Source organism: Aythya marila (assembly GCF_965140915.1).
Source record: "Aythya marila genome assembly, chromosome: 2".
NCBI classification, from domain to species: Eukaryota; Metazoa; Chordata; class Aves; order Anseriformes; family Anatidae; genus Aythya; species Aythya marila.
The window spans coordinates 6,586,645-6,604,613 of NC_139043.1; positions in this window are offsets into that span (position 1 = coordinate 6,586,645).

The window sequence follows — 17,969 nt, forward strand, 5'->3', positions numbered from 1 at the left end:
CCTGAGCCCTGTTGTGCTAGGCACTGCGTAAACACGGAGGAAGACACAAGACGGTGAAGAGTGGCAAGGAACAAAGCTGCACGGAGAAGCTGGAGAAAAAACATAGCTGGGCTCCTGATGCCCAGTCCCATCTAGTGGACCAGACTATTTCATACGACCTCTCAGAGCTCCATCAGATAAACATGATGAGCATTGCAAGGGCAACAAGAATATGCCGAGTTATTTGAGCTGCTACAGTCTGGGGGCTCAAGACCATGGGAATCAGCAGAAAGGAATTTTAGGAAATCATCAAGGGCAAAGGCTGCTCTCCCAGAGCTTCATTTCATCACCACTAAGGATCTGGAGCCTCACACCGTTGTGTCTGCAGCTCTCCAGCTCACCTGGATTTCATTTCACACTTAAAGCTCAGCTGTGCCGTGTCAGGAGGGTGGTGGAACAAGGGGCTGGCAGTGTGTCCCGCAGCTGATTTATGGCTTTGCGGTGCAGAAGCCAGGTGCAGACTTGCCAGGGGGTTAGGGGCTGCTGGCCCCCAGCTCTAGGGCTTGTTGCAGCAGAATCCCTCTCGGCCACGTGAGGCAGGAACGCCTGCACAGCCTCCCTGCAGATCTGTGCTGCATCCACCGCTCGTGAGCTGGATGAATCTTGTGTTTTCTTGGTTATTTGCATGCCAGTGCAGGAAGAACGCAGACGGCAGAGCTGAGATTTGCACCGAGTTTGGGATTTGTGAGAATGCCAGATTCAGAGATGCTCCAAAGGGCAGACCAAGGGTGAAGGCACAAAGGTTAAACAAACAAAAATAAAAGTGTTTGCATCAAACCCTGCAAACAAAAAACACCCAACTAACTCCAGCTCTGAGATGCAAGTATGAGGCTGGCTTCTCAGGATTGAAAAAAAAAATAATATATACACTCTGCTATTTCAGACAGAGAACTAAATAAAGCCTTTCCTGCTCTTCTTGTCTCAGATGCTAACGAAATTAATGGCTGCGTTTTTTTTGGCCGACGATTCATTAGCCTCTTTTCCCCGCTCCCTAAACCTTCATAAACACAAGCCAAAATCCTCCCTGAGAGAGATCTCGACTACAGTCAGGTTTTGCTTCTCTCCGGGCTGGTGTGAGATTATAATGCTTCTCAAGGTGTTCCCTTCCTCATAATGAAGCTCCATCTGTTCTACAGATGGTAAAGATCACAAGAACCAGCACTAAATATCCCTCCCCCACCGAAGAGTTTTTTACCTTATGGTAATGTTGCTCTTTGTTTTCCCTGGCTTTCCCAGGAGCAGAGGCGCGTGTTGCAGAGCATGGGGACTCGCCTGTTGCCCCAGCTAGCCCACGCGATGGTGGCTGCCCCTGAACGAGAAAGGATTCATAGATTTTGGCTGGGGTTGAGTCAGAGGAACAGCTCTCCAAGTGACTTTTCAGGAAATTCTGCACCCTGGCCACCTCTGAAAACTCCAGCTGTATTTTTCATCCCATCACCCCTTGACTGCCACTTGCACCTGTCCCAGCTTTGCCCCCCGATACATAACTCTCCCTTTTCTTCTACCTTTTGCTGTCACATACTTGGCTTTCAGGGCAAACTGAAATCTGCTGCAGCAAGGACCTGCCATCGGAAGCACAAAGAGAATTCAAGAGGATTGAATTTCTCCCAAAGGATGGGAGAAAAAATTATAGGTCTTTGTTGCTCATTTCTGGGTGCGTTTGGCTTGGGAACAAAAGGATTTTTCTTCAGATATCTGCATGACAACTTGAGCCCGTGAAGCACTCAACAGGGGTGAGCTGCTGGATACACTGCCAGCTTCCGAATTTTGGCCTCCTCTGGTGTAACCTCTCTGAGCACCAGAAAGTGGAGTCACCTTCGATGATCTTCCTCTCCATGCATAATCCAAATAATTAGATTCACCTAGCTAGATAAACAAGTTTTAGCTCTGCAACAGGATAACTGCACTGGATTTTTAGACAATCCTCTAAGGTAGCTGGCAATGGACTAACTTCATTTATGTGGTTTAACATTTGCCTAACAGAAAATACCACTGCTTCTCTCTCCTTGACAGGTAGATAATCCTAAGAGGTTTGACTACCATATTAACATCCAAACCACAAATGGTTTGGATGTTAATATGGTAGTTAATATGAAAAGCTGGATTTTCTGACACACACACAGTCTTTACATCTGCTTTCTACATCGAAGCCAGAATTAGTTCTAATGCTGTGTTTGTATTAAAAATGTGAATTAATGGAGCTCAGCAAGAGTGCTGAATTAGCTCTTCCTGTCTCCAGTGGCTTTGGACTGCATCTCTCCATGCAGAGACAGATGTGTAGCTTGTTATTTTCTGTGCTTTGCACTTGGAAAACCTGCGGCTTGGGACTAAATCAACAGTTGCTTGTTCAAAAGAAGTGACTCCAAACATCTAGTAGAGCTAAGCAAATTTGGGCTGGGGGTGCAACAGGGATGGAGTCCTACAAGGAAACATTTTGGTGGTGCTGGCTCAGATCATAGCCCACCAACAGTGCCATGGCTAAGGGATAACTGACCCCCACTCATGCATGCTAAAATAGCAGAGTCCTGATCCAGAAGGATTTGATGGCACCAGCAAACCCAAACAGCAAAGGTATTTTGTTCCGGTATCCTGGCTCAGTCCCAGCTCAGGTAATTATATCCCACTTATTTAAATTTCTTCCTCAGTTTTCCCTGGCATTTAGCAATTTTCTTCCCTTCCTGTCCAAAACAGAAGTTTAAGAGTCCAGCGGGCTGCCAAATAGCTACCGTCCTTTGACTGATGGCTAAATGTCCCTTCTGTGCACATGTATGTGCACTTTGCAAGGCACCTCGGGACATTAGGAATTGGGGAAAGGAGAGAAGCGGTATAAGATGATGGGTTTTGTTTTTGTTTTTATTGGTCTCACAACTGGGAGCACTATTGGCACAAGATCTTACAAACTGAGAACAGGTAAAGCAGCATTTCCCCAAATTAATAACTCCATGGAAATAAAGCCAAAATCACAATAAGCTTTTCCATAACGCTTCCCTCTGGCAAATACCTTGCTGAAATAATAGTTTCAGCAAGATTGGAACCCAGGTGAGCTCTGAGTCCCAGAAAGGGATGTGCATGCCCACAGCTGAGGTGGGCCAGAGACACATCTCTGTGTGTCTGTCTGTGGTGTGGAAGCCACAGCTGGGGTCCAGCATCACCCGTGTCAAGCCCAGAGGTTCTTTGTGCTCCAAAGAAGCTGAGCAGGGCACCACAAAAGAGAGTCACCTGGCTGCAGATGTTGGGTCACAGACTTAGGGCCATGGACAAGGTGGCAGAAATGGACTGCATGTACAGAGCTGGATGTAGTCACAGGGACTGAGCTGAGGAGGACCTGCAGCTGGGAAAAGACAAAAGGGGAAAAAAATATATATATATTTTCCATGCTTTCCTCTGCAAAGTTGAGCCTGCAGCTCCCCGTTCTTCACGTTACAGCAAGACTGGGGTGAGGGGCTCTCCTTTTCCTTCCTTTAAACACAGACAAGCGGGCAGGAGTCATTGGACCAAGAGGAGCATGCAAGGGGAGCTTTGGTTTTGCAGCCCAACAATTGGGAAGGAGAGATCTGCACTGTCATGACTCATTCCCTAAAAATACCTGCGCCTCTCCATTGACGGTGCAGGAAGCCCAGGGTGACCAGCTTGATGTAGAAGTGTGCTGCGAAGACGTCTGAAATTAGATGAAGTGAATCCCAGCCCTGAAGCCAGTCTGGGTGGGAGGTAGTGTGGGACGGTGCAATGCAAGAGTCTACATGTGAGCTGGAAGTCTGCACTCCCACTGCCGGCACTGGGGATCCAGTCAACGTGGTCGGCGGAGCCTAGGAAGCGATTTGTCTCACTGTAAAGCAGACTCCTACGTCTGGTCAGTGAATCACTCTCTATACACCCACATTTTAGTGAGATGGATCCTATCCCTGAAGTTAGGAGAGATGAATCTCACCCCTAAGTCTTTTTCCTCCTTTTTGTATCTGCTGCTAAGTTTCCAGCGTGCTATAACACTAAATCACTCACTCAAGTTAGCTATTACTTCACTTTCCTTCCATCCCCAACTGAACTACCATAAACTAACATATTTTGGCGCTCATTTTCCAAACTCCATTTCCAAATTGGAGTTAAAATCTTCCAACCTTCCCTCAGTTTCAGTCAAGCCCTTCAGTATCTACATCCTTTACCAGTACATTAGGGTTTTCTTCCCCCTCCAATTTCCATAGAAAGCTTTTGTAGCTCTCCATGACTGCAAACAGATCAACCTGGGCATCTCTCAGGCAGCAATGGAAATATCCCTCATTTGTCCACAATTTTTTCCTCTTTTCCAAGTACCGTGAAACAATATAAATGAAGAGTTCCTGTCAATGCTAGTGCCAGCATGGTTCTCAAATAGCTGCACGTCAGGTGTACAAATTAGAGGAGTAATAGAGGTTGTGATTACATTTCATGTATGGGTTCTCAAGGCATATGATAATGAATATTAATAGAAACTATTTCTCTTGTAAATGATTATTTTCTCAATACTTGGTATAAATAAAACCACTTGGATAGGAAACAGATTTTTTGATGTCTCTATCACAAACGCAATGATGTATTTCCACAAGAAAAGGAACACCTGCCAGTATATACTAGTAGAAATGTAAATATTTGCAATTTTTTTCAGTAATTAAATCCAATCCTCAGAGGCCCATCTTGCAGCATCAGAAGACAGAATTTAGGTTCACGAGCTAACAAAGAACGTATGAAGTGGCACCAAACCAGACAGAATGAAATTAAAACTCAGAAATCAGTCAGAGAAGGCAAGGTCTGTCTCACCAAACTTCAGATGCCTGTAAGTAGATGGCTGCAGGTGAGTTAGTCACTCTGCCAGTTATTCCCGCATAGTCAATGGAGAGAAATAGGCACCTGAGGCGTGATTCTCTCATCCATTTTAAGCATCTAATTTTGGATGAAATGAATCACTGGTTCCCTGGACTAGATCTCCACTGACTGCAGAGGGAGCTGGGGGTGACTAGCTGGGATTTGAAGTTTAGTCAGATGAACACAAGGCACAATAGCCTACCTTAAAAACATACTTTTTAAAGGAAATTCACAGAAACCAAATATTACTAATTTAAAAGAATTACAGACCCCAAACTGCTTATCTGGGAGGCTGTATCACAGCCAACTTCATCCTCCTGCTGCCTTTTTTTCCACTGTAAGGCCAGTGCTGTGGAGCTGTACCCTCCTCTGAATTGCTTTGCTTGGCAGCTAAATCTCATATAATGATGGAGTTATGGGTAATGGGCGACAATAGCAACTCCATGAGGATATCAAGAGAAAAAAAAAAAAACAAAACAAAACATGAAGGGAAGACAAGGCAAGGTAGAGCAAGGGAGAAAGGGAAAGGGAAAGGGAAAGGGAAAGGGAAAGGGAAAGGGAAAGGGAAAGGGAAAGGGAAAGGGAAAGGGAAAGGGAAAGGGAAAGGGAAAGGGAAAGGGAAAGGGAACTTGCCTGAAAATATTTGTGATTTTCTCCCAGAATGGAAGTCCTCTTCAGGAAGCAGATGTTATTTCTAAAGTGTTGTGTTTACTGAAACACCCAAAAAATGAAAAAAAAAAAAAAAAAAAGAAGAAGAAAAAAAAAGGAAGGGAGTTTTGACAGATTATTTCTGGCCTCCTACGGTTTAGTTGCAGTCAAATCTGTCAATAAGAAGTGGACAGGAGACTTGAGGGAATATCTGCAGACATCCATTCCAAGGAGATCAAAGGGAGCTTTGCTGATGAATTTACTGTCCTACTGACTTATTTTTTTTAGAAATCCTAGACACCTGGAGAGGTGTTAAAAAGATGAAAGGGTAAAAAAAAAAAGATCAACAACATGCTTCTCTTCAAAAATTCAACCTATTACATCCTCCAAACCTAGCTTCAACACCTTTTCAAATAACAGAACAAATATTGAAAGAAAAGAAAAATCTGTAACAGATCCATGTGCTTTTATAAATTTACACTTGTTTGTGTACATTTTTTACAAACAACTAATGGTCCAGCTAAGCCACCATGTGTTCTCCTCATCCTCTCCGTGCAGCTTCATTCCTTTTCATTCTTTCTTTGCAGTATCTTTGCTGCATCATCTTCCATTAGACCATAATCTCTTCAAAGCAGGAATCCTTTCTTAGCATTTGTATGAGCAGGAGAGACCTCAGTCATGACTGAAGCCCCGAGGTGCCATCATGGTACAGATGAAAAAGAAACAAGAGGAGTGAAGTTTTGTAAGGGAAAGTAAAAAATCAAACAAAGCATCTTGGTATTTTGATTGAATTATAGTGTTAAAACCTCTGACGTGTTGAGTTTGGATAGCATAAACTATCTGTGGCCTGTATCCTAAACACTTTGAAGGCTCAAATATACAGGAAACAAAAAGCAAAGACACTTAGGGTTAGGCTGCTCTTTTCTAAGTAGCTTCAAGAAGCTCAGGTGAACGTGCCCTAAAACCAGCTGGTCTTTATGGTAGAGAAGCAGAGCACCGCAGTCCCACAATGTTCAGTAAAGTGAGTTACTTAAGCACATGCTTAGATTTAAATATGGGAGTAAGATCCTGAAGTTAACGGGGTTAATCAGAGGTTCTGTACACTGGGCAGTGCAAAACATGTTTTTCTTTACATCACTCTGAAATGTCACAAAGATTAAGCTTTCTGAGGGAAAACATCTCCATCAGTTTTGATTGGTTTTCTTTTTCTTTTTTCTTTTTTCTTTTTTCTTTTTTTTCTTTTTTTTTTCTTTTTTTTTTTTTTTCAGCAAAAGGAAAAATAATCACCCTTGACTTGTTCAAACCCTAAAGTAAGTGCCTTTCACAGTTGTCATCTCCTTTTTACAGAAATATAAATGAGGAAAAAAAAAAAAACAAAAAAAAACAACCAAACAAAACCAAAGATACAGATACAGAAAAGACATCTTTATAGGAAACGTTTGTCCCAGCCTTGTTCATGCCAACAAACACTGTCTTGTGCATCCTGTCCCCGGTTCATAGGTCTGCCTCTCCCTGGTTTAAATTAACAAGACCCAGCCCCTCAAAAGTAATGTAATTTATAAATATTTTCTCTCAAAGACAGTGACAGTGGAGCAGTTAAGGCCCTTAATGGGAGCCAAGTTCCCTCCCTACCTGGGGTGCTGGGGTTTGAGTCCACCTGCCCCAGGTAAATGGCTTGAAAATGTCCCCATTTCAGGAACACAAATTTCAAGAGTCAAAAGATCCTTATTCTGTAGCCTGTTGGTAAGGGGCAAAGACATCTAGGGGTCCTGGGATGCTTTCAGGCATTGTTATGCCTTGATATTAAATGATATTCCATAAAAACACACAATGACTGCACAAATACATGAACAGGAACCCAAGCTTCAGTGGTATGATTTATTTTTATTTTTATTTTTGCCAGCTGAACTGTGAAAAAGGAAGAAAAAGACAGGAGTAATATAGAAGTGGTGAAGCAAAAAAGGAAAATTCAGCCCCATTTCCCCACCACTTAAATGAAAGATTCAAAGAATATGTTGCTTTGGGTCGGTAGGGGAGGATTTCAGGGATACTTTAGCCTCAGTGTAAATGGTCTGAGACATGCAGCTGAAATTCACACACAGCTCATCCTACTGTTGCTTAACTGACAATACAAAAGATATCATCTCTACTAAAGGAAGAACCCAGAGCTTAGATTTTCAGGAAATTGGTAGGCAAAGTTGTGGGAGGAATAAAAATAAAATTAAAAAAAAAATCTTAAATTGGTTGGTGGATGTGGTAATGCAAGGGCTGAACTTCCTGAAAGCCATGCTGGAAATCATAGTCACTTTTCCCCAGGCTGAGCTCAAGACTGTATGGTCTGTCCTGTGAAAAGTAGATGAGAAATCCAAAAATAAAATAGCTGACAGCAAGTTGCGATCAGCACACTATACATATGTAAATCATTGCTGACCCTGAGAAGAGCTGCCTCCGCATTATGATAAGGTCTGAAACCTGATTGAAATTTTTCATAAAGGGCATTATTTTGGAGGTGATCCTTAAATGAGCAGAGAAGGAAAATCATCAGTCTCTTTCCTCAATAGTCAGAAAAATAGGTTACCGATGAGAGGGACTTTAACCAAATGAGTTTCTTTAGAATTCAGCCTCTGGATTTTCTATCTCTCAGAGTCCTCTTTAATGACAGAATAGTTCTGGGACACAATTATATAATTATTATTGTACTGATAATGTGCCGGCATTTCCTAATGTTACCACCACTGCTGCTCTAATCTAGCTGATAAAGGCCTTTCACAGTGCAATATTATTAATACCAGTGTATGCTGGATGCAGTATTGCATCACTGACCTTACTGGGTCCTTTTAGCATCAGCAAGACGATGGAACAGAACAACACCTGCCATCTCTACAACACATCCATTTAGGCTGTTCATATTTTTCCTTATTAATAAAGAGGGCTGAAACAACAGAAAGAAACAGAGTTCTTCCCACATTGCTCAGTTGCAAAAGGGTCTTTTCTTTTCTTTTTTTTTTTTTTTTTTAAAGAGGGAGAGGATTTTCCCAAAACTGAAAGCCAGAACAATTTCTGCTTGCTGTGAACGTGCCAGGCAGACAGCTGGAAGGGCTTCCTCTGCTCTACATGTGAAGGGTGCTCCTGCAGCTCGGAGGAGAAAGGGGAAAGCTTGGTGTTCAGAGATGCTCTGCTTACGCTGGTGCCTCTGCACTTCAGTTGCTCGGAGATATTCAAATCAGGCCCATCTTCAGAAAATGTCTTTCTCTCCACTCCTTTTACTGCAAATCTTTGGCTCAGCAAACTCCTTGCTCTTTTCCCAGCACCCCTGCCCGCCTGAAAGGCTGCAAATGTTTTGGCAGCAGCGTGCTCCCTCAGAAGGTAGGTCAGGACAGGCTTCTGGGCTTCCTTTGCTGTGGTTGTGCTGCTCTCCATACTGGGCTGTGTGTCCCTCAACAGCTGTGGACTTTACCTATTCCCTCTCAAAAGTCCAATATATGCAGTGGGATGGGCCAGTTTGCCCAGGAAAGACTGGCCAAGTACCAAAGGTCACTCTGCAGTCTCTAACCAGCGACTCTTGTTGCATGGCCTCTCAGAGTCACACAAAAATCCCCAAAACACATAAAGTTCATCCCCTCCCACCTCAACCCCTCTCAGCATTGCCTTGTTGCTCCAAGGAGAAGAAAGGAAGAAGCAAATCTTTCACCTGGCTGAGCTATGCTAACTGCTAGCTTTTTTCCCAGTTCCATCTTAACTTACAAGACCTCAGAGGGGGAGAAGATGGAGGATATCTGAGAGGGAACTACACTAGGTGCAGGGGAAGAAGGATATCTTTATTTCTTCACTTGCTGTCATGTTCTGAAAATGCTCTTTTTAAGGAGCTTTATCTTCCACCCCAGGCATGGTAAATGTTTCTGATTGCTGTCCCTTTGAGTGTGTGTACGCTGTGCTAAGTAAGTCATCCTTCCTAAATTAGCTTTGTAGCTTCCCCCCCAACACCTCTCCAGGTACATCTTCTTCCTTCCCATCTCCCACCTACAAAGAAAGAACGTTCCTGATTTAGTCGTCTCTGTGTTTCTGCCTGTGGGAGTGTTTGTGGAGCTCACAAATGGAAAGGACGACTCCAGGGCGTAAGCACTTGTACATCCTTTCCTCTACTTTGGGGCCAAGGCTGCTGGAGGAGAAGGAAGGAGGGTTGGTTTTGGGTTCAGATGGGGGCAGGCAGGTCTGAATGTTATCTCCTACTCAGGATAAGGGCAGTGAGACCTGTTGAACACATGGAGCTTCCCTCGGCTTTCCAGAAAAACTGTCCCCAGTCCCTTCTGTTCCCTCCTTTAGCTTTATTCAGAGTTTTGCTTGTCCTCAGAAAGACCAGGCTCTGTTGGCCTATGAATTCCAGCCAAGTTTGCAATGTTGGGATCTGGAAAGACCCTTATTTTCTTCATCTATTTTGGGCAATAATCACCCAGAAGTAAACACAGGGGATACCAAGGGTTCTGCCTGCACCAGCAGACCCTGCCAACTACATGTGCACATGCATGTAGCATGAGGGACCTATGCCTCTCAACCCATCATCCATGAAGCTTAACACCTGCCTACAGACAGTGTTCACCCCACACTCTGAACTGTTACCCAGACCTACTCAATATTTTGGTCACTATTTAACTCTATTCTTCAACTGTCTGCCAAGCCATAGAAAAATGCGCAGCAGGAATCTGACACTGCATTGTTTGTGGTGAAGAACTTCTGGTAACCCCCGTACAGACAGACCAAGTCTCCATCTCTGCCTTAGCTGATGCTGTAAAGAATCATTTCCAGACACCACCAGAGTGAGACCTGTACCTTCCTTCAGACAGGAATTGGACACACAGTCTATGAATTTATATGGGGAATGAAAAGGAAAAACTTCCAAATAGCATGTTCACTGTAAAAGGGCTTGAAGAATTTTCAGATGAAAGCATTTCAAGGTGGAACATAGCTTAGCATTAGTTTTTATAACTAGCAGTGGGTTAGTAGACATTTAACACCCACAGGAATTTAAAGGAGTAGTTTTATCTGCTGAAAGAAACCTGTACTATTCCCCAAGTATGATTGAAACAGATTGAAATTTATAGGATGAAGGAAGCAAGCTATTTGAATTGGATCAAAATCACCTAAAAGTTCCAAAGAGTTATACATACAGATCTTAGTAAAGATCTGAATTTTGATGCTTTGTGTCAAATAACATGAGACCGGAGTCTGGACAGAATTTCTTTTTTTAAATCCAATATTTTGTTCACAAATGTAACTAAAGCCAGCGCATGTAATCTGGTAATATATTCAACTCACATTAGTTTAAGATGCTTTATAAATAAATAAAAAATAGAACTTGACTATGAAACAGTTATTGCTTCTAGACAAATTCTCATCAGATTCAGTCCCTATTACACATCATATCTAAGTACATCAGAGCTTCTTTTACCCTGGCTTCAGGTAACTACCCAGACTCTCAATGTGAGACTGCTTCATTTATTACCTCCAGTTAGACATATTAAGCACATTGCTATTCTCATTAACAAACAGTGGTTTCCCTGTACATTACTTCAACGACCAACTATTTTTATAATTACCTTGCAAATTTTAGCTTGAAGTAACATTCTCCTGTCTTAAGCTGTTTTAACAAATTCAACCCCTTGAGCTTGATCCAAGTGAAAATCCAATTAAATCAGTGGAGAGGCTTTCCTAGACTTCAAGGGATTTTGGAGGAGTTCCTATATATATGCCTTAATTTGTACATAGAAATGTGGTTATTTGTAATCTCATCCTCGGATGAACAAAGTCACCGTTAGGGAAGCTAACTCTGCATACTGCTAATCTAAGCCAATGCTTTTCATTAAAATGTCCTGTTTTCCATTTCTTATAACTCTGAAAACTTCTGGTCGTATAAGAAAATGTTTTCCACACTAAATGTTGCCTCAGGTTGATTCCTTTCAATATAATCAAAAGCAGTCCAGACTTTTCTGAGAACACACCTGGGTGAACAGAGGAAAAGAGTCCAGCTTGCTAAAATTAAATATTGGAACTGATTTATTTTTTTTTATTATTTTTTTTTTCCAACACTGTATTAGCAACTTGGGAAGAAAGGGTGGCATTTGGGAAGAAGGGTGGCATTTCTGATAACATCTTTTCCATTCTATAATTGCTTGTGATTTTTACAAATCCTCTTGTTTCTTGTTTTTGTGCTCTAATCTCTGCCTGTAGCACTGTAGATTTTAGAAGAGAAATAAATCTCAGTCAAGAATCTCTTCTTTTTGCTTTGCGCTGAATTTATTTAACTTCTGCTTTGTATTTTGGTCTAGATGGACCACCGACCTGGCATATGCTGTGATATTGTGTCCTGGAGCAGCAGCACAGGCTATGTAGCAGGTAAAGCCATCTGTGAATGCTCTGAATCCCCTTCCCAGGAGTGTATGTTTTGAGAAGCACTCACCTTGTTGTTATTTTGATATTTCTCCCAAAACCTGAGGCTACCATTCCTCTGGATCTGCTCATCTGGAGAAAGCAGAAATCAAAATCTCTAGAGAGCTGCATTTGAGATTGCTAAAGAGCAAATAACATTTTGATGGTTCTTTAGTTCTGGGCTGGATATTGGTAAGGTAATTATTTCTGTACTTGTGTGCTAACTTGGCTAGCTCTGCCTTCCCTGTGTCAGATCTTCACATCAGTAGGGTTAGCCATGACTATACTATGACTATATGACTATGGTTTTCATGTACCATAAGGTGTCTGGACAGACAGAATATTGTGACAGGGCAAACAAGTGACCAAAGGATGACATTTTGCCTTATTGCCCAGTTAAGGCCAATAGCACCTCAGCAGGAAATATGGGACCCTCACAGACACCTGCAGTGCAGTAGGACTGTGAAAGAGAGGCAGATAGTTGTGGAGCTGCACGGACATTCATGCTACCCCAGCTAAGATGAATCCAGTTTCTGAAGCTGCTTGTTTGAAAACAGATCATCAGTTCATTGCACCGTAGTCTCCGCAACAGCATTCAGATGCAAAGGATTACAGAGGTTCAGCGGGATTTTTGCAACTCATATTTTTATCCCACTTGTAAATTATCACAGAAAAGCTTGAGGGAGTAGGATATCTCTGATGCCGTGACCAACACTCCTCATCTCTATAAGCTCCACATCCACCAGTGAGCCCTTGCTGAGCTGACAGTCCAAGCAGTACAACTGTATCATTACTTCTATACCAATCAATTACTTTGCAAAGCATACAGAGAGTGTACAGCTGTATATAAAGCCAAACTCTTCCCTGCTGTGTGGTGCTGAATATGTCAAAAGAAAGAAAAAAAAAAAAAAAAAAAAAAAAAAAGAAAGAAAGAAAGATAAGAGAATTCCACTATAACTGCAAAAATGTTTATTGTTGTTACCGTTGCACAGCTCTGAGCCCAATGGAAGACAATTCCTCTCTCATTAAGTCGTGATGAATGATAGATATGGCCAGCAGCTAAGACTAGTTCTTAGATTAAATGTTGTGAGAAATGTCTCTCTACTACCAGGCAGGTGAGATCATTTCTTTTTCCCATTATACCGGTTTCTTCTCTCTGTTTCTGAGTAACACAGCATGACTTGATAGTTTCTGCCTCTAAACTATTGACGTATGTTTGCTTTGAGAGGGGCCTCCTAAAGTGTGAAGAATGGGCCAAAGAGCTCCTAACTACTCACAGTGAGTGTGGCCATTAGGCTGGAGCTGCTGTAGTGCTTAACCCTTTGCCAGGTGTTAAAGAATTAGGTCCACCAGGTCGTGTTGGATTTTCCTCTGGAGAGGCAGGAAGGTGGCTTTCCTGCTCTCCGGTCTGATCAGCTGCGGTCTCTCCTGATGTCTAGATATTCTTGAATTATTCTCCTGTCCCACTTCAGAGCTTGTCTTTGCACATCTCCAGGTGTAAAGAACCACCTGCAGCCTCTCTCTTGGAGAGGACTACAACCCTTCTTTATTGAAGAAGTCACTTGTGAGTGCTTAATGGACTGATAGTAAGGAGAACAGAATTTTGTTCTTGGAACAGTTCCTGACTGATTTTGACCAAGAGAAAGCTGCTCTGTCACAGTACTTCTCTCATTGTTCATTCAGACCCCGACCCTATGCAGATTTATATGTACATCAAGTTTCCACATGCAAAATTGAGCAAAGATGTATTATTTTGGATCAAGGTCTTAAGATTGTAAGGAATACACAGCAAACCAGAAGAGGGCTAGGGAGGAAGCACAAATGCTGTCCCCTTAGCCACACATGTGCTAATTGTTACCTTGCCTCCTGTCTTAGTGGTAGAGTCCAGTCAGACTTTAACAGATACAAGTCCTAGGATTTTTTTCTTTTTCATTCTTAGTTGGGAAAAAAATAAAAAGAAAAAGAAAATCCTGTGTTCCATGAGCCTTCCTCCGTGTGCCAGCTCCTAGCACTTTACTAGCAAGCAGGGCTTTTATTCCTATTTTAAGATGAGATAAGGAAAGAGAGAGTGGTATGCAATGCAGAGTTTGGAAACGTTGGGTGTCTGACTTGGAGGTGTTAGCATGGATTGTTTGCAGGTGACAAAACAGAGTTGGAGGATAAAAGACAAATTCTGAAGCCTTGTGTTATTTGAAGAAAACAACCATTCAATTAAAAATACCTTGCAATCCCTTGGAGAGAGATGTGAGTTGCAGAACTTTGGTCTGGATCTCAAACTCTCCAACAGTTCCAGGATATTTATTCCTGTCCAGAATTCTGGCTTAGATCATTGGAGGGAAGAGTCAGCCATGAATTTTGGATCTAAATTCAGACTGTGCTATCATAAATCCAAAAGAACTGGACGTTCTCATCCAGAAATTCATTTTTTCCTTTAAAATGTGATTCACTCAGCATGACTAAGGGCATGTCTACATGGATGGACGAACAACTTCTTCCCACTCACCCCACTAGCCAGCTCTTTTCCAAGGGTTATATAGCCACCTTGGCTTGGTGCTGCATGTGGCTTATTAAGAATACTACCAGAGAGAGGCCTCACAATACCTTCTGCGAAGTGGACAATTTTCTCCTTTTAGATCTGACTTTAATATTCAGTAATTAGAGGATTGCTTTTCAAGAATTTGACAAAAAAAAAATAATAATAATCTGGATTATGTGCATGTATATATGTGTGTTTTCACGTAAATACCAAAAACAAACGATAAAAAAAACACACACTTTAATGTATGCCTCAGCTTTGATCCTATAAGATTCCTGCCTATTTGGATGGGACTATTCCCACATATAAGTAAGTGCTTTGCTGGATCAGGGCCACTGCCAGGAAAGTGGAATGTATTTCCTATATTATTCTGATTACAGAGCAAAGAGGATTATAATTAATATCTGCATTGCATTCCGCCTTCTTCAATCTGCAGTAAAAACAAAGCTCTAGTAGAAGTGCCTACATGCTTTTTTAGAGTGCTTTACCTATTAGATGCTTAGCAAACCTCTTGTTAACACCATAAAGGTCAGATATAAAGACAGAAGGAATGTATATATAGAAGACATCAATTCACATAAGTGAATTTTCACACTTTAAATAGAAACTTTTCAATGTAAAGGAGAAAGTACTGGTCACTTAAGAAAAAGAGATCTTAGAAAGAAGCACATAAAGCTCTTATTTTCATCTCTGATGCCAGTGTGCATAGGATTACACCAAAGGTGGTGGGCTGGGTATCTAAGAGAAACAGAGAAAGTCTCTTTGAATTGAATTACAACCATTTCATTTTCCTAGCAAGAAATTTCAAAATAATTTAATTCACCAGCTCAATACCTGTGAATTTTATCAAAAGATCACATATTAAGTCATGGACTCATAAACTGACTTTAGTCATTTGCAAAAGGATCTAGTTAGCTCAAATCCTGCCTCAGATGAGACCTAAATATTTGAAGTTAATCTGAAGTCCCAAACAGCTTGTGTGTATGCCAATCTGCCTTGCTTGGGGGTGCCTAAGTCTACTAAACCTGAAATATCTTTGGTTGTGTAGCTGTGTTCACCCACCCATCACAACATGTCCTTAACTTAGAAGACAGTGGCCCTCTCCAATGCAAGGAGAGGGTATGAGGGAGTATGGTGTGGTGGAGGTGTCACCAGCCTCTGGCCTATTTCTCTGGTGGTTATGGCATCCACAGCGGCATGCCATAACTTCTGTCTGCTCACTCCAAGAAGACTGACTAACCTCCCTCTCACTTATCTCCTGAGGTCCTTAACCAGTAGGCCAAGAGATAGCCTAGAAGTGCCTGCTCTTGAACTCTCTTCTCTTCCAGCTGTGCTATTTCTGCAGGCAGGAGAACAAGAATTTTCAGGAGAGGAAAGGAGATGAAAGACTGATACCGTGGACTAGATGAGTGGGAAAGGAATGGCAGGTGGTCAAGAGGCTTCAGGTCCCAGACTTCATCACTTCACCCAATGATAAGTTACAGAAAATTGCATGGGGTTGCCAGGAAGCTGGGCCTGGAGCCCACTTTTGATTTGCTCTAGCTAAGAGCTCTTATGGCTTGCCTAAAGTTAGATTTCTCCTCTCTCTCTGTCCAGCCTACGAATCTGCCAGCCCTGGCTGCTCCCTGTCCCTAGGAGAGTGCTGAAGGCTGTCACAGACACAGTCCAAGTGCCAGTGAACACTGACTGGGGTGGACAGAAAAGATGACGTCCCTTTCTGGCTGAGCACAGTTTAGAGACAAAGGGACTAGGGTCTTCTCATTCCTGCCCAAAAACACTTCTTTCCAAAAGACCAGCATTACTATTGTCACCACCAAACATCCTCTGTGGTTTTTTTTGTTTGTTTGTTTGTTTGTTTTTATGGTTCTTTTTATTTTTCAGTCTTCTGGCTTTTCATTACCTCCCAGTATTGTCAGGCAAACAGGCAAAAGCAGATTGAATTGTCCCCTGGACACAGGTATGATACAGAGAAAGTTTCCTGAGTATGAAAAAAGAAAGTACCAAAATTAGGTAGAATGGACTCTAATCTGAAGGTCTTCAGAAGGGTCAGACTCTATCATAGGAAAAGGTACTTAAGTACACTAGGCAATCTGGACTGCATCACCTCCACCCTCCTTCAGGACGGGGCACACAAAATCCAATGAAATAGCATGCAAATCAAGTAGCCAAATGGCCAGAAGTGTTCCACCCTACTATTAAATGCTAGGAGAGAGAAGTGCATCTGCTTCATGGGTATTCTTCATGTAAGAACAACAGCACAGGGAATGAACAGAGTGTTAAGGAAGAATTGCATGCATCAGAGAAGCCATCATCCCCTACTGCTTTCATCTTTTTTACCATTCAAAAACAAGAAGCAGAATATCAGACTCCCACCTTATCAGTGCCACTGGGCACTGGAGGAAGTCATTTTCCCTTCTTTACCCAAACAGGGCAATAGTCTCTGCAAGATTTTGAGAAAGTTCCCAGAACTGAGCCTAAAACTGAGTGATCTTGATGATAATTATGCAACATCAAGCATTTTCAGAGTGAGAGAACACCAGGTTCTAAAGGGTTTTGTAGCAGAGAAATGTTATCAGCTAGATTTGGTGCCTGTAGGTTGAACAAATTTTAAATAGATAAATGGCCCTGCTCCTTTCTTTTCCTTTCCTGAAAGCCAAAAAAATGCAGGAATTTATCAGAATATCAAGGATGAAGAAAGATTCTCTATAGACTGAGTTATCCAGATCAAAATTAGATGTGTTTCTGGAAAGAATTTTTAGCTGGATATACCAGCTAGGACTGGTATGGTAACAATGTGGTTTTATTTATTTATATTTTTTTCCCCTGAGCGGTTCTGAAGGTTTTCTGACCTTAAAATCAATAATATTTGGTCTCAACTTCTATAGTCACTGAAGGTTCAACAGTTTTATAAAGATAAGGCTAATTCCAGTTGATTTTGTTTAGATTTTAGAGATCTGCAAGTGGAAACAAATATTTGGAAGTGTTGGTCTTACCTTAAAGCAAACTTCACAGTATACCTAGGCTGAAAGGTCATGTTCTGTGTTGGGAGGGCCACTACAACATTATTTTTCCTTCTTAATTGTAACTTATGTGAATATTTTCCTCATTCCCAATGAAGAAGTATTTAAAAGCCATTTTTTTTAAGTTTCATTTAGGAAAAAAATATATTCAGAATTGTTTCCAAACAAAAGTACTATTTATAATTTAATTTGGTTGCTTTTGTCTTATTTCATGACAACTCATTAGCAGCAGTGGCTTATACCTGTCATATAATGGGGTCACAGAACAATTATCAAAGTGTATATTTGTGTCTTTACAGCCCTGAAAAGCACTTGTGATTTAATATTGATTGAGGCATCCTATTTAGCAGCCTAGCCTCTTGGAGTTGTAACAAAATAGCTTCATACTTTGAACAAGGAGTGAAGATGAGAATTCAGTGTACTAATTAGAATAGTGACTAGTTTCAGTTTCTTTGAAAAGATTCCTG